The sequence below is a fragment of the Lagopus muta genome, chromosome 3 (genome assembly GCF_023343835.1).
Source record: "Lagopus muta isolate bLagMut1 chromosome 3, bLagMut1 primary, whole genome shotgun sequence".
NCBI classification, from domain to species: domain Eukaryota; kingdom Metazoa; phylum Chordata; class Aves; order Galliformes; family Phasianidae; genus Lagopus; species Lagopus muta.
In genome coordinates this window covers 57,819,492-57,831,641 of record NC_064435.1, presented here as the reverse complement: position 1 = coordinate 57,831,641, position 12,150 = coordinate 57,819,492, and the positions used below count along the sequence as shown (strand labels likewise).

The 12,150-nt window shown below is 39.8% G+C and overlaps 1 long non-coding RNA gene across 1 annotated transcript in view; it reads left to right on the top strand.

The window, feature by feature from the left end:
* The window catches only part of LOC125690971 (uncharacterized), a 48,090-nt gene extending 36,237 nt beyond the window's left edge, over window positions 1–11,853 (top strand). The window contains exons 3-4 of the long non-coding RNA XR_007375860.1: window positions 6,851–6,943; window positions 9,157–11,853. This is a non-coding gene — a long non-coding RNA (uncharacterized LOC125690971). The remainder of the gene's footprint in view (window positions 1–6,850; window positions 6,944–9,156) is intronic.
* The last annotated feature ends 297 nt before the right edge of the window (window positions 11,854–12,150 follow it).

Genomic DNA, 12,150 nt, shown 5'->3' with positions numbered 1-12,150 from the left:
CTGAAGTCTTCTGCATCCTGCAATGGGAGAAAAGAGATTATCCAAATTTTAACTGAGTTTACTTTCAGAAAGGGCTTTGTTTTCTTTGTCAAAGTGGCAATTGCAAATGGGAAGTTACAGTGCACTAAACTAAGACAGGGTAACATAAAATATCCTTTCTTTAATCACTGTGTTACATTTGATATATCAACTACCCATATGAACACAGAATCTAAATTTTAAAGGCTTAGGATTCTGAATATAGACATTGTTAAGAGATGTAATTTCAGAGAGTGAAAGAAATGTCCAGGTCAGAGACTGAATGTACTTAGCAATAACTTATCTTTAGAAATATACTCTCCCTCTGATTTTGGCCATCCTCCAAAGTTCCACTTCTGAGACATCCCAAACAATGGAGACATTATAACAAGAACCCATGGAGCAGTGTCCTGCGTTGTGCTGATGGTTTATAAAAGAGTGGTTTGTCTCAGCTAACTATTCCACGTATATAAAATTAATGGTCTCAAAAGGCAAGTAAATGCTTACTGCACAGAGCGAGCATGTTGCAGAAATCCACTTAGATGGTACTAACTTTCCATTAATTTTCTCTGCACGTTGCTGGAATAAGCAGGCGGCCAGCAGGGTACTCCTGTGTATGCCCAGATTTTGAAAGTGGTGATTCCTGCAGGCAGATTCCTCACACCACACTTAATGGGCTTACATGATAATGATCAGATTTTCAAAACTTGGAGGAACACACAGTTGCTGCTTCTACTAGAAGAATAGTAGAAGATAGACTTGCAGCCTCTGGGCAAGTTAGGTACCTAACTGTGGTCTGTCAGCCATAGGCCTGGTTACTCACACATCTTGGTGTAGGGCTGGATTTACAGGTCTTTGAACTGATTCAAGTATTTTGACTTGATTAGTGTTTTTTTCCACTGGATTGATGGAGGTGATGCATTCCTGATTGTTTTAGTTTTTGATTCATACAAATAATTCCTACTCTCTTGCTCCCTGAAAATCTAAGCTGTGCTGATGTGAGTGCTATATCACAGAATCATAGAATCGACTGAGTTGAAAGGGACCCTTAAGGGTCACCTAGTCCAACTCCCCTGCAATGAACAGGAACACCTACATCAGGTTGCTTAGAGCCCCCATCTTGCCTGACCTTGAATGTCTCAGATACCTTTATGTCTGCAGGTGTGCCAAAGATATGTGAGTGTTCCGGGGGCTAAAAGGCCGACATTTTTGCAGCGGTTGGTGCACGAAACATGGGGGGTTGCATTGTTGCTGTCACTGTATGAGGCTTTGATGAGGCTCTTCCCTGTCTCACCACTTTGGTGAGGGTGCAGTCCTTTGTGGCTTGGAACATGTTAGTACTCAATCGGCTAGCCATGAACTGAAGAACTGTCTGCACAGTTGATCCCCCTGAGGAGAGGACTGCTCATGGCACACTGTCTGCAACTGGTGTCCTCCCGCTTCTCCCCAGCCTTCCCCTCTGCCTCTCTCTGAGGGCAGCGAAATGGCAGCCAGAAACATTCACAGATTTCAGGAAGTGGTGGATGGAGACAAACTACAAAGGGAAATTCCTATGAGGCTGGGAATTTGGCAGTGAGGACTGGAGTATCCTGCTTTGGATTCAGGGATTTAAGTGGTGCTGTCTGCTGAAGCTAGGCTGCTTGTGCACTCAGATTTGCCCCTGTCAGCGTGGGTCCCTGGCACAGCTCTTCTCCTGCATCATTGCCGATTTCTCTCTTCTCATCTTTAGGTTCAGTCTGAAAAGAAAGTTTCCTGAGCATTTGCTTCCATTAGCAAAATATATGTACACAAGGATGCATGTGCAATCCTAAATCAACCAGCAGACATAACGTGCCTGTGGCAGTAGATTACCAAATGAGAGTGGCCTCTCAGCAGTTTGGACATAACTTTTATCAAACACAATCAACTATTAAAACTTGGTGTCTCAGGAAGCTGCTAGGATGCCCAATGCCATCTGTTTAAAAATTACTTCAAATTTTACTGAAAGACTGTTTACTTTCTTTGGAATGCCATTATATAAAATCAGTCAGAGAATGGCATTATTGGAACACATTTTGTTGAAAAAGTTCCCATTTCAGTTCTTATTTAAAAACTTCTTATTTAAAGAATTCCTCAGGTTTGCAGAAGAAATAGAAGGGGATAAGAAAGGAATTAAAATTATCAAACCTGATGCATACCAGATCAAAGCAAATTGAATGTGCACAACAGAATGTGTCATCACTAATTGTTTGAAAGTAGATATTGTTCTACCTTTACAAAACCAAAATATTTATAGAATTTAAGCAGATGTAATTAAACTCAGAAAAGCACTTTATGAACAAATTCACGGTTTTGTACGTTATTTCAGGGACCTATCCATGTAAGGTAACTACCTTCTTTTAGGGCCAGTGCAAAGACAGAGGATTCATCCATCTATACATCTGTTAATCCAAATGCAAAAATATGTTTACATGTATCAATGCATTTTATTCCCTCTTGTGTCTTCTTGACAAGGAAGGGCTTAATGATGTGATAGCAGCAAATGAAAAGCCCATGGCTGATGAAGAGAAGAGTTTGTGGTTTGACATGTGCAAGTTGCTGAGAAAAACATATCTTATATTTTATGCTAAAGAATCATACGACGTTTTATTAAGAAAATCTCTGATGTTTTTCTTCTGACTTGCACTTGTCCTGAGAGGACAAAATAGGTGTACCATAATAATGCTGTGGGCTAGCTTTGTGTTAAAAGATAATGGCAGTGTGTGCTAAGTTCTGCCACTATTTTGCAATTGATTACCATCAGGTTTTGACAAATCTTGTCAAGCTATTTGACATCCGAATTCGACAGTCCACAAAATCATGACATTTTTAATGTGATTTGAGTTTTTCTGGTGTGAAATATCAACACTTCAACAAATTTAGAAGTGGAGGTTAAACCCAGCTATGCTGACCTTATTCTGGTAGTTGTATAAATACCCTGGGAGGAAAAAAAAACAACAAAAACTAACAGGGACTTTCCATACAAGGGGCCTGCAGTTTCTATAGTTCCCAGGAGATGGCACACATCTTTTGGAAAAAATGTCTCTTGCTGCTCACTTCCTAAAGGAGCAGCAAGGTGTCAGAGGAAAAGACTTCAACACACCACCATTCAGTCCTACGATTTCCACTTGAAAATTGAAAGTCAGTTGGCAAACCCCTTGGGATTTAGAAGAGGTGGAATGGGGATTGCCATCTGCAGAAGAGAATTTGCATGAATAGCTCAGCGGGAGGAGGGTGAAGAATCCCCACCCAGCAACTGCATTTTCTTTGTGGCATAATATATGTAAGACTATAATACAATGCCCTCCTACTTTCATCTTTCTATATTGCCACTCATCAGCATTACAAAGAATGTCACTATTAAAAGAACTGCCTCTTGGCACCCAAAAGCCATAGCACTGTATTTTCTACAACAAAAAAAGCAAGCTTCTATTATTTGTTTTGCTACATTTGCAGCAGACTCCCCATTAAGCTTGCTTCTCACAGCTCCCTGATCTCATTCCCTGTTGGATCTAGATCAGACACACCAGAGGTCAGGCTGACTTTCAAACCTTCTTGTGGGCTGGCAGGCATAGAGAAATGTAACAGTAATAAGGATTAAAAAGTTCTCAGATGGGCCTACCAGCGTGGAAAGCCCCTCCCTTCCCCAGCCTTGCCACCCTCTGAAGCACTTGGCACAAACACCGGAGCCAAAGTTGTTGAGGGAGCGTGTATTAATTCCTAGTTACTTGAGGCAATGGGCAACTATACTGGAGCTCCTATAAATACACCTTGAGGGACGTTTGTACAGTTTTCCATGGTCTTGCAGCTCCTATTAACGGAAGAGAGTGGCCACCACTTTCTTTTGGTGACTGCAAACTTTGTGGTAGTGTGATCTGAGGCCACAAAGAGCCATCTGTTGTAGGTCTTGCTAATGGAGCACCCGTGTGGAGGTGTTTTTAGTAAAGGTGAACTGCTCATGAGACACAACACTTCTTACTGCGTCCTCAGAGATATCTTAAGAAAGCTGCCTTGAAAGAATCCTCGCTGAAAATGAAGCAGTGTGCACCAGTAGCAATGGCTGTAGGAACCCAAATCCCATCTATCCACGATCACTTCCTACCAAGACTTAAGAAGTTGCAGTGGAGAAAGCAGAGCATCACTGTGTTAGGCACTGAAGAAACACAGCCAGAACTAAAAAGCAAGAATGCTGAAAAACTGTTGTGCCTCAGAGCAGCAACAACCAGCATCTTCACTGGACCTCTCAATTTCTCCCAAGGCCCCAGAGCCATTCCTATGGTCCCCGAAGAGCATGCTTAGTTCTAGATCTTCACTGTTTGTTTCTGCTTCCATTCATGGAGATGGACTTATAGGTAGAGCCTCCTTGGCTAAGAAGAAGGTTTTCTCTGGATTGCCACCAGGATTTCCCACCTCTTTGGTACAACAGAGGTGGGGCAGGTTTCAGACTGCAGGGCACAGAGGACTGAGAGGAGCCTCTACCACTAAACTTCCACTAAAGCAAGCAAAACAGCTGGTAGCAGGTAGGGAGTGTAAGTTCGAAGTTCCTGGGGGATGTTTGAAATGCACTTATCTTAATTTTAGCTGATAGATTTAAAAGAGCTCCCTGGATTTGCCATAGTTGGCTATTTGCTTATTCTACCAGACAAATATAAGTCACCGCTCTTCAAGAAATGAAAGGTTAAATTTGGATGCCATCCACAGGAAATGAGAGCGTAAGGGTGAGTGTGTATTTTGAAATACGGATGTTACAATTCCCATTCCAGCTTGCAAAACAAACTTCAGGCCTGTCCCATGTTACTTTAATGATTTATAAGCCCATCTTTAAAAATCACTTATTCTGTTCCTCGTTATGAACCTGGTACAGACGAAGCTTGGCTGCCCGCTTGTTTCTCATGCTGCAAAGATGATTGCTTTTACCATGGCCAGACTGTGGCTGCCCAGGAGCAGGTGTGCGAGGAGGGGGAGGTGGGGAAGCGTGGAGCCCTGGTTTCCTTGGGCAGCTCTTCAACAAGCAGCAGTAGCAGTAATGCTTACTCGATAGGACATTGGTGGCACCTACACAGGTCAAACGGGGTGAATGCCTGTCCCACCAGTGCTGCCCAGTGGGTTGGGCTTTTGCTGCACCTTGAGGTTGCGTTAGTGAATAGCAGCTGCTCAAAGCACCAGGACGCACTCAGAAAATCAGAATGCTCCTGGGACTTTCTGGCCCTCTTCCTTTACTCACAGGAAGAGAAATCCTGCTTTTCTGTTCATATGAAAAAGGCTGAGTCTTTCAAAAATATTCATATAGCCTAGCCCATTGCTTAGGCCCCTGATACTTGGATTTCAAATATCCAGCACTGCACAAGGCATGCCTAGTCTCTGCTGCTCAGAAAATCCTATTTGTGAAGTATCGGAACCAGTAGGAAAATGCATCATGGTTACTGAGAGCAGGAGCAGATTTCAATACAGACATGCAAATGCACAAGCATGAGTGGAAGAAAAAGTGAAAATGAGATCAAAGACGTACAGACATGGAATTATTGAAGTACCAATTAGTGATTTAAAATTTTCTCTGAAGAATACCAGGTGGAATGAACCAGAGAAAGGTGTTTCTCAGTTTTTTAGGACTAAAATAGATTTATGATTTATTTGACCTGTGCAAAGTCTATACCACACTTAGTAAATTATCAGGCTTCAAAAGTAAACTTATCTGCCAGGATGCTGTCTTTTGGTTTTTCCTGTGAGATTCACTGTTTTTTAGAGCTGAAATATATGAAGGCGGATCTTTAGCTGGTTATGGTAAATGTCTTATCTCTGACATCACTGAAGCTATGATATATTTTTTCAGTTTTTGAATACCTGACCTCTGAAGGGCTAGAGAAACCTTCAGGAGACCAGCAGCAAAACCTACTTCTAACTACAAGTATTGCAGCAGCTTTTTGAGGGACTAGGAAATATTCAAGGCTGTAAGTTTGCAAAAAGGGTCAGTACATTTGCAAAGACAGAATAGACTTCCCCACCAGTCACCCCTACCTGAAACCCTTCTCATTGAAATGCACATATAATTGCCAATTATATGATTATCTTAATTAATTCCCCCCCCCCCCCCCTTTTTTTTTTTTTTAAGGAAGAAGTTGCTTGGTTTTGATATAGAATGCTGGTCTTTCCCTTTAAATTCTGTGTGGAGTCACATTACGGAGAATTAAAAACTTTCAGTGTCTTTGGAAAGGGCCTCAGTGCCTCTCAGGATTGAATTGACAATGATTAACATCATCATCTCAATGACTGCCACTTTACTCATCTCATGGATACCCTAAAGGGTTTATTCCATCCTGTAACCACAGCTGAACACTAAAAATTCTGTCTGTAGAAGCAGCTATCTGAAGATTGTTTTCATTTCTCCTTTTCACGTGCGAATGTTCATTTCTTTCTTAGTGTCAAGTTAAAAATGTTTGTAAAAGCAGAAATGAAAGCAGTTACAAAAAGAAAAAGAAAAAAAAAGGAAAAAAAAAAAAAGAAGTCGTTTCAATTTGGTTAAAATTGAGACTGTTAGAGTTAACTCTAGCTATGGTAAACAGCAACAGCCAATCTCAGGAGCAGAGAGGTGACTAAGAAGATGCAGTGCTCTGTGTCACCCGGACAGCAAAACTAGCTGCTCCTCTTAGGGAATGTCTGCCAAAGTGTCAGATGATCAGGGTAGAGGTGGCCTGACGGAAAGCCATTTCTATTCATCAGTAGTTAAGGACCAAACGGGGAAAAGTTACAATTCTGTTCTTGAACAGTCCCTGTGCCATAACATTTCCTTGAGAATTATTTTCTATTTCTTTCACAGTCCAAATGTTTTGATTTCTGAGGCGGTGTTTTCCCATGAGGGATATCTTCAAGAGATCCGGTGCCTGGACCGAGTGGGATGAGATGATAAAATGTAAGAAACTGGAACATGAGAAGTTTGAAACTCAGCTGTGAAAATGTTTATTGGATAAATGTTTACTCTGCTACATACTCATATTTATTTTTCTTTTGAACCTTTGAGTCTCCTTACTGCTTCAATGAGACAATTAATTCTCTTTGGAAAACATGACATGGTTAATTAAACAGGTGAGAGAAACTAGTTTCTCAACTGTCTGGAGATTCAAAGATCCAATTGCAATTTACAGAGAATATATTACAGTTGTCAACATCATGTGAATCCCAGCTTGTCTGAGAATGATAAACACAGGGATATTGTAGAAGAAGCCATTTAGAAACCTGAGATCTTACTCAGTGAGGCCAGCCTTCTGCTGTGCTGGGTGGCTGCAGCACACTCTTCATTTTCCTTGTACTGATAGTCCTTCATCCTAAAAACATGTAGTGTACTCTGAAACCACGCTACATTCATGGATAAGAACCAGGTTCTGGATGCTGTGATCAATTTGTAGGCGTTTCTTCTTGTACACAAATTGCTTCAGTGACACCAATAGGGGCTTGGAGGCATGCCTAAGGAGAGGCAGCAAACCCAAGCCATCATCAGCATGGCTTGGGAAAACAGAACTTTGCCAATGTTGGGATTTTATCATACAGAAGATCCACATAGAAAGAGTTGCAGAAATTGCAGAATTATGGCTGTATAAATGAGTCCAACCTCTCTGACACACAGAATGCCCCTTCCTCTGTATTCACCTTGCACCAAGAGTTACATGCCCTCGACCAGCTGGCTTCTTGCTGATCCTGTAATCTGAACATAGGTTATTAATAGTTTTGAATAGCAGGGAGCAGTTAATTACAGAATATGCTATCTGTTGTTAGTGAAGTTAGTGCAGTTGGATTTATTTACGGCAGGAGAGACTTAAGCATGACGAAAAGGCACGGATCTGGGTAGAGAAGGAGCATGGGAATGCTCTGGCACTGACCTCTCTTTACTACATCAGGCAGTAAGATGTGCTCTCTTTTGCCTCTCATTAGTGCCTGCAGACTTTCTTTCATGGCTTCACACACATATCAGGCAACTGTGTAAATTCTTTAAATTTGGACATTGTTCTAATGCATGTTTTAATTCACTGGTTTTAAAGTGTTATCTGTAGATGAACACTTCTGTTTGGCCAACTGTTATGGTTTTTTAAGGTTGCTTAAGTCTCAGTTATCTGTGGAATGCTCCTATATTCCTTTGGGCAGTCAGCATGTAACTCAGAATTATCTAATTTTAAGGGGGAAAATTTTTCTCAGATCACTTTTATGCATCTTTTACATAGCTGTTCTGTATTTTCAGACATAGATATTCACATCAACCCCACCACATCTGCAATTGTGGTTGAAAGGAAGAGGTTCTCTCTATAGCAACCAGAAACGCATGTTCGTTTTTTTCCTTTTTTTTTCTTTCTTTCTTGTTGTTTTAAAATACCGAGAGCCAGATTTGTCTCTCAGATCAACAGCAGTTTTGTTTTTCTAATTGATTTTTTTCTTGAGTGCAGATAAAGTCTTGCTATTTTTCCACTGCGTGTGTTTCAGGACCAATCTGATTTTAACAGCTTTCTAAACAAATATTTGCTGATTCACCTCTTGATTAGAAATTGTTACTGGATCTTCAGGAAGGGATATACTTCAAATGAATCTGGACAGAATTAATAATGATGAGATGTTTACTGCAGTAGAATCTTTCTACGGAGTCTTTAGAACTAATTCCAAATGCTTACATGACTCTTAATTGGGTAATTCCTGCCTGTTAAATTTCTTCCAGCTTTATCCTGTAAGGCAATGTGCGTCATGATTTCAGAGACACTTGCATATCTATATATTCTTATTTTTTCATCTATATGTGTAAACAGCTATTTGCCCATGCAAAAGGAATCCTCAGATGTGCAAATACCTGATCTTCTGCATAAACATTTTTGCACGGAGATCTGCTTACGAGAACGGCTACATGAAATACGGACATGTCTGAAATAAAATGAAATACAATTAAATACCGATCTGTATACATGAATGATTACATACACAAAAAGAGTGCCTTTAACTCGGAAATTGGGGGTTCTGTTTTGTATCATCTCTTATGCTGATTTTATTTCTTAGTATGTGTAAAATTATCTCACTAATGCAATAGTTTTAGCAGTGAACCTAACAGATTTACCAACAAAACCTCTAAACATGTGCTTAACTTTATAGGAGCTTGAAACCATGGCAAAGTTAAGCACGAGCTTCAGCGCTTTTCTGAACTGGACCCACACTGAGATCCAACAGTCTATGCTTTTCCAGACTTCCTGATTCCTGCTTTGCAAGAGAACTGAAAGTCGATGGAAAGAGTTTACAGAAAGTGCAGCTTTAAGTGTTTTCAGGAATGTTTTGTAGCCACATTTCTTCTGTAGTCCAAGCTAATCTGAGTAAGGGCTGAGAAATTCAAACATGTGCTATGCACTGTATCTTGTGTTTCTGTAGTTGAGCAAATGGTCATCCTGCTGATCTGCAGATTACTTTGCAATTCTGCAAAAACAAAGCCTGTGACATTTACCTCTCCAGGAAAATTTATGCATTGGCCTTTGAATGCTATTCAACAGCACAAATACTTATGTTTAATTTAACTTACCAACTTATTAATCAGAAATCACATTATTTGAGAATAATCAACTGCATCTATCCTCATTTTGGACCAGGATAGATAGATACTGCAGAGCAATACTGCACCCGATTAGTTATTGTTTTGTTAAAAGCCTTGTCAGCAAACTCCTTGTTGGCGAGTAAGCCATGCCTCTCTGGCGTTGACGTGTCAGAAGGGGACTGCACTCCTTGACTCCTTGATAGTCATTCCTGCAGGTTATTACTGCACAAAGCAACTGCTGGCTTCTAGAAGTCTTTTGGGAAATGTAGAATGTGTGTTGCACGGGGGGGAGCCCCTGTCTGTGCTTCTCATTTCCCATCCCTTCTGCTATCAGTATGAGATAATGCTTGGAAATCTGAGGCTTTGGGCCTGGAAACTGGAACTTATCGGGTGATGGCCCTACTGGACCAGGCAGGGCTGAGGATTCTTTTGTAAACTTGGAAGGAACCAAGAAACACCCAATGGGCTTGAAATTATGTAATGGTGACTTCATCAGTACTTGAAATTAATTCAGTGTTCCATGTGAAAACCAAAATGCTTCTGGTCAGAAATCTTTTAACTTTCTATTTACACGACAATTTTGTTTCTATTTTTATACCACATTTTTCTCCACTTTTGCTTCCCCCCAGATTTTTGCTGATTCGTAACAATTGCTTCTTCATACTATAAAGATTTCATTATTTGTACTGTGGCTACACTTTTCATCTGCATATTACTAATATGTACAGTGGGATCAGGTTTAAAAGTATAACCTTTTATAAGACCTTAATTTTGGTCATTTTTTGCACATATTTCTACTTCATTTATGTTTCATTCTGACTTAGCAAAACATTTGTGCATTTGAGCCACGTTAAAAACAAGTCCGTAACTTTCTGTCATAAATGTTTTAATTCCTCGCATACTTTCAAAAACCCTTAATGAAAATCAACCATAAAGATAAACCCCGCTCAATGTGGACAGGGTCTTGGGATCAAGCAAGAAAGGGGATAAGAGATTGTATGACTGTGAACAGATGAAATCATGTGATGGGCTTTATTGCTGGTGAAATCTGTTTCCACTTGCTGCCACCCACTAATTTGACAATAGATTGCATCATGTGGTTGCAGCAACTGAGAAGGCTAGCAACCATTTTAAACTGCTTTCCTTAAAGGGGAAAACACTGTCGAGAACAGTGGAACAGAAAGACTTTCAGTGTTATGAACATATTTTAAATCTTAGATAGTTACAGTAATTCCTACTGCATTGTATTAAATTCAACGTAAGCCAACTATGCAGCGAGAACCTAAGCATTAGCCAAAAATTGTTTATCAAGGGATTATTCTTAGTGGACAAAAACAGCTAGGAGGTTTGTTAGAGTAATTCAGCTCATACTAGGATTGCAATTACTACCTAAGCGTTGTATGGGAAATGCACAACATTTTCAAAGCAGAAATATAAATAATAATGAACTCTTAGCTTAAAAATGCAATTCTCTCCATGTTCTTTTCTCGTAAAGATAAATCTACATTTCAAAGGAATACTTTCTTACATATGGAAATGCTTATTTTCTAGCTACTGAAGATCTGCCAGGAAATATTAGAGAATATCATGTTAGGAGTTTTAGAAGGCAAATTGCTTCTGCATACTCTGTACCTAGCAGACAGCTTTATGGTGCTCTTTACCTGTCTGTCATAACATCAGTTTTTCCAAAGCACCTGAAGCCCTTGCAAGTTAAGAATTATAGCAGCATACCTTTGCATGATGTATGTATTTAGCAGTGCTAAGCTGATTAGCAAGTAAATACAAAATACAAATACAAATTTATGTGCTTTAAGCCCAATTATTAAATGTTCCTTGACAGAGGAAAAAAACCAACTATGACATGAAATAGTTGTGTCAGCAAAGATGGATTTTAAAGAGCACTTATCAAAGCTCATATAACATGGCTATGCACCTTTAAAAATGAGTTTCAGCCACACTTTATTGTCTTAATTTATATCACAGGAAAGCAGGGTGAGTCACCTTAGCTTTGGAAGATTTGGCTTTTTAGATATAAACACTGACTTTAAAGCATCTCAGCAGAATTTTCAAATTGTCATAGTGAGCAGAAACATACATGTTGTTAGCCAGATGGGAAATTTTGTATGCGTTTCTTAAAACAGTTAATTTTCTTTTTCAGGGCAGGGAAGCCAAAAGCTAACGCTGAGGTGTGGGGCAGAATTTCATGTTTGTTTGTTTGCTTGCTTTTATGTCAAATTCTTTGCATCCCAAAAGCCTTTCTCTTCTATTTATTTGTTTTTCTTTTAGAGAGAAATTAGTGCATATGTGGCCGCTTGTTCTTATTCTCGCCTAAACTCTTCTGGTATTCTGACAGGAAAAAAAAAAGCCTTTGAAACTTGCAAAGTAATTTGCAAAGCTACTTTGGAGGTAAGAATTGAGTTCTCTCTCTGTTTCCTACTGAGATGAATTTTAATGGATTGAGCAAGAGCTGTACAAATGTCCCACGGTTGTATCTTTGAGGAAGTTTTCATCATGACTCTGTTTACTACTTATTCTGTCTCCCCTTTATTTTAACAAATAATGGA